The following is a 6,010-nucleotide window of genomic DNA, read 5'->3' as shown; positions in this document are numbered from 1 at the left end:
CACACCCCCTATTATGCTAAAGGTACCTTATTCTAGCCTATATTTTCTATTTGGACCCCTAAAGAGAGCCCAAATTATTTACACCATATTTGTATCTTATAAGAAGAGCAAAAGGAAGAATAGTTGGTGTGATGGTTTATGCTCAGTTCCTCTGATGAGGTCCATATGATCCTTGGTGGGGTTATGAATTGGTCGTTGAGATGACTGTTCACCATGTGATTTTTCTTTTGCTTCCTAGGTCATCTTCGTAGCTACTTGGGTTGTATCAATTAGGAACAACAATACTTGAAGTAAAGGTACTAGTTAAAGGAACTTGTACTCTAACTTTCTTAATCTCCACATTTCGTGAAGCTTCACTCCCACTAGTTTCACCATTTTCAATGAACTGTGCATTTCCAGTTTCAACAATTCTTGTACTATGGGTAGGACAGTAAAACATATACCCTTTTGACTTTGCTGGATAACCAATGAAATATCCACTGATTGTTCTTGCATCCAATTTCTTTTCTTGCGAATTGTATATTCTAATTTTTTCCTGATATCCCTAAACATGCAGGTGTATCAAACTGGGTTTCCTACTTGTTCACAATTTAAAAGGTGTCTTTTGAACGCCTTACTAGGAACCCTGTTCAACAAATACATGACAGTTTTTAAAGCATACATCTCTAATGATACAGGTAAAGAAAAATTACTTAACATACTCCTAACCTTATCCATTAAGGTTTGATTACGCCTTTCTGACGCACCATTTTGTTATGGTGTACGTGGCATTGTGTATTGAGCATAAATACCACATTTCTCAAGGAACTTAGCAAATGAACAGGGTGTTGTCCACTTTCATCATACTTTCCATAATATTCACCACCTGTATCTGACTTGACAATTTTCATCTTTTTGTCTAATTACCTTTCCACTTCATTTATATAAACTTCCAAGACATTCACTGCTTGAGATTTTTCATGCAGTAAATAGTTATAACCATAGCATGAAATATCCTCGATAAAGGTGATAAACTACATTTCTTTATTGAAAGAATTTACATTAAAAGGTCCACATATATTAGTGTGTATAATTTCAAGAAGCTGAGGGTTTCTTGTGGCTCCCTTCTTTGTGTGTTTTGTTTGTTTGCCTTTAATACAATCCACACATACATTCAGATCAGTCAAATCTAAATTTGGAACTATTTCTTTCTTTACTAATCTTTCCATCATTTCTTTAGAAATATGTCCCAAACGTTTATGCCACAAGGAAGCATAACATTCATTCACTGAACTATGGTTAGGGCCAACATTATTATGCGAGGTCATAAGAGTTTTAGCATATAAATTATCAAGATTCAATTTATATAAACCATCATAAAGAGTACCAGATCCAATCAAACAAGTACGCTTATACAAACCGAAGCAACTATTCCTAAATTTAAAAGAGTATCCAACAACATCAAGTTTAGACAAAGAAACTAAATTCCTAGAGATACTAAGTACATAAAAAGTATCTATGAAGTCTAAATAAAATCTAGTGTCAAGGATTAAACGATAAGTCCCGAAAACTTCCACTAGAACATTCACTCTATTCCCCATAAAGAAAAACTTTCATTTGGTTTTATTGTTCGAGTTGAAAGGAATCCCTGCATCGTATTAGAAACATGAGTTGCGCATCCAGAATCAATCCACCAAGAATAATGTGGTACTTCATTTAAGTTTGATTCAAAACATACATAATAAGTATTATGCTTTCCTTTCTTTTCGAACCAAGCCTTACGTTTCAGAAAATCCTTTTGGAAATGTCCAGATTTCCCACAAAAAGGACATTTGTCATTTTTCTTCTGGAGTTAAGTAGATGACTCATGTATCTTTAATGGTCATTTAACCTTTCCATGTTTCTTGTAAACTTTCTTTCCAACTCCTTGATTGTTCACATAATTAGTGGAGTGGTTTCCTTGATTATGAAGTTTGGTCTCTTCCTAAATTAACATATTGTGCAATTCATGCACATTCCATTTGTCTTTCATGGTATTATAGTTCATTAGAAAGGACCATATTCAGTCAGTAATGATTTCAAGATGAACTGCACAAGAAAAACTTTATCCACTATCATTCCAAGTGACTTAAGTCTTGCTGCAATATTTATCATTTCAATGACATGTTCCTTTATAGTACGAGAACTGTCCCGACCAGTCCTCGATCATCAACTCAGAGACTGATCTCAGACATCGCGCACTGATGCATGGTAATGAAAGGGGGTCGCTTAAGGTGGGCCCTGGACGCACTTACCAGGGAGTTAGTTAGTCTTTGAGCTGCTACCCTAAGCCTGATGTCGGAGATCGATATCAGACCTCAACGGTAGAGGGAGAAGATCGGACATCAGCCTTTAGGACGAAGTGAAAGCCCTGTAAGGTAGGCCCTAGAATTTCATTAAGATAAACAGTTAAAGATAAGAGATGTATGGGAAGCCTAAGGCATGAGGGATCCATGCATGTGGGATGTATGACGCATGAAGGCGCAGCATCATGGATAATCTTAGGAGGCGTAAGGGCCTAGTAGAATTAGGGTTTCCAGGGAAGTTGCATGTATGGCAAGTGGATACTTAGGGCACCCGCGAAACAGATGACGCTGGATATTAGGTGCACCAAGTTGGGACCTAGGCGGCCACTCTGATGATTCGTTGCACTCTAGTTAAAGGAAGTTCATGTGCCAGATACGCTAAGATTTCACAATAGCGGCACAATGACACTTCCCAAGGAACCCTAGACAGCGGTAACAGAACAGAGGTAAACCCTAGTTTCAATCTATATAAAGGGTGTTAAGAACCCTAGTAAGGTACACAACTTTTGAGAGTAAAGCTATTTTATACACTTGATGTTCTTTTCCCTAATACTGACTTGAGCGTCAGAGTGCAAACGGCCGCTAGAGCGCCCCATTGTCTTTGCAGGTGAGAAGTTTCTTGACGAAGAAGGCACGGTTCTTAAGCAAGGATCAAAGGGCCAAAGTAGCCGTTGGAGACAACCAACGAGGCGAGTCAACTAGACGGAACATTTGGCGCCCACCGTGGGGCCCGTTAAAACAAGGTCCCACTCACAATTACGTAAGAAGTCTCAGCTAACAAAATGAGGAGTACGAGAAGAGCGGCCGCTAGATCTGAGGGGAGGGCACCCCCCGAAGGGGATAATGTGATCACATAGCAGGTCTTGGATACGATGCATGCTTTCCAAGCGGAGGTAGCGGCCTCCCGAGTAGACAACGCAGAGTTGCCCAGAGCTAATCAGGAATTACGAAGGGGTTTGCAACATGTGGGGGAGCGCGTGCGCCATCAGTACCACTTAGGGCACGTCCTATGCCATTCTCGCGTGCGATCATTTATGCCGTGTTACCAACAACGTCTCTAGGTCCGAAAGTCTCCTTCACAGGAGTAGAAGACCCGGAGGCCCACCTTACAGCATTCCACACCCAGATGATGCTCATCGGAGGATCTGATGCCGGCTATTGCAAGATGTTAATGAGCACCCTGTCCGGCGCGACACTAGAATGGTTCATCAACCTCCCCGACGAACACATAACTAGTTTTGATCAATTTGCCACACTGTTCAGGGAGCAATACCTTGTCAACAAGGCTCCCACCCGACTCTCCTATGACGTCTTTGATGTCAAGCAGTACCAGGGGGAATCCATGAAGGATTATCTGAACAAATTTGCAATTCAAGTGGTCCGCTTGAAGCCCACCGATGAGGCCATGATAGTCCATGCTTTTGTTGAGGGAATGCTACCTGGGCCCTTTAGTGAATTGTTGCTAAGGGTCTACTCGAGGACGTTCACAAAAATTCAGCGCCGAGCGTTAGCACACATCGCCGCAGATGATCGTGTAACACAGAAGCAAGGCCTCGTAGCCCCTGTTCGGCCACAGACAACACTCGAACCCCGCCTATGAGAGTTCACGAAGCAACAACAGAGAAGAAGGGGGCGGAGAAACCGTACAAACGAACCCCAAGAGGGCCACGCACGAGACGGGATCCTCTCCCAAAGCATAATTTCTAGGTGGAGCTCAAGGAGTTAATCGCCATCCCTAACATAGCAGCAAGGTTGAAGGTGTTGGGTCTATTAGTGTCTAAGTTAAAGAGGGGAGGGGTGAATTGAGCTTATAAAATTTTCGCAAGAACACACAATTTACAGTATACCAGAGGCAAAAAGAATAGATTGTTTTTACATGAAACAGATTGATTCTTCAGAGCATTCTAGCACAATTTGAATTTGTTCAATATGAAATTGTGATCAACAGAGGATTATAGCAGAGTCAGATCAGCTGAATATTATGAGGATGAAGGATACAACTATGCTTAGAAATCAAACAAATTTACTCAATACAAGGTTTTAAGGAGAATGATTCTTCCTCAGATTTTAATGATTAGACTGTTTGTTCACAGATCACTTAAGCCATCATATGCAACTGCCTTGTTTGTGATTAGAAAGCTTTAACACATCAGGAAGAATAGTTCTTACTTAAACCCAGAATTAACAGATTCAATTTCAAAAGAACAGATTTAGTTCTTGACATAATTAAGCAAAACCATAAATGAGTGCAGGGATGAGAAGACAAGGCACACAAGTTTTTATACTGGTTCACTCATACAGAGCTACATCTAGTCTCACCTTACCCCAAGGTGGAATCCACTAAAAACAGTACCAATTACTTACAAACACAGCAGTTCTTGAACACTACAAGAACAACACAAACAATGATGAAAAACCCTATTTCAGCACACCTTGCACTCCAAGAAACCCTATCAAGGAGTGACTAACACTTACACCTTTACAAAACAGAATAAAGGAAAGATTACACCTGAAAGGAAGATGCAAGAACTCAAAACCAGTACTTCAATTTGCTGCAGAACTGCACCAGCACCTTCACCAAGATCAAAGGTTTCCTAGAACAAGCACACTTGAAAATCTCTTTGGAAAACCTTTCAAAAATCTTTCAATCCTTCTTCTCACATGGAAAATGTTTGATCTCTGTCAAAAACGTAATTGCTCAGCACACTCTCATGTGAGAGAGACTTTTCTTTATATAGAAAACAGTTTCTAACTTCTTTTCAAAAAACAGTTGAAAAGCAGTTATGAAAACAACAGATTCATTTTTGAACTTAACAGATTTATTTTGTGAAAAACCGCCAACTCAGCTAACTGAAATAACTGTCTGAGTTGTACCTTTGGTGCCCTAACTAACTTGTAAAAAAACCTTTCAACTGACCAAAGGGCAAACCGATTCTTTCACAGTGAAACAGATTAAATGGTAGCAAATGGGCCAGCTCAACTTTAACTGAAATAACGAACTAAGCTTTGCCTGTGGTTCCCTAACAGAATTTTAGAAAAGCCTTTAACAGAGAAGAAATAAACCAATTCTTTCTCCATAAAACAGATTCATTTGTGTACTGATTTAAGACTTTTAAAAACACTTTAAAAAACTTTTCAAAAACCATTTAACCACATCATGTGCTTGATCTAGACTTGGTTAGGCATCAAGGATAGGTCACATAGCAAAAGGCAACCATACACAATTACAAGCCTAATTACAAATGAATCTAAAAGCCTATTACAATCTTCAAAGCACTCAAGCCAGTTTCTTCATCAAACACACATCAAGCCTTGGTAGGGAAGAAGCTTCCTCCAGCTTCAACAATCTCCCCCTGTTTGATGGAGACAAATTCCCTTTGTTTTGCACAGCTTTGAAGAAAGATCATGACCAAATCTGTACAGTACTATATACCAGAAAAAAAAAACACACAGGTGTCAAGGCAGAACAAACAGATTTAAAATTGATGTACCTGTAGATTTAACATCTAAATCATATCAGCAACCTCTGTGAGTATCATCTGCAGAACCTGTACCAGGCTATTCTTCTCCCCCTTTGGATTCATCAAACAGAATGGGAGCACAGGATACCAAAGAACAATAATAGCCATACATAACAGTTCAAATAAAACCAACATAGAGGTTCATTACAAACCACAAATCAGCTA

The sequence above is a fragment of the Phaseolus vulgaris genome, chromosome 3 (assembly GCF_000499845.2).
Source record: "Phaseolus vulgaris cultivar G19833 chromosome 3, P. vulgaris v2.0, whole genome shotgun sequence".
NCBI lineage: Eukaryota > Viridiplantae > Streptophyta > Magnoliopsida > Fabales > Fabaceae > Phaseolus > Phaseolus vulgaris.
Note: the sequence above shows the minus strand (reverse complement) of the source record.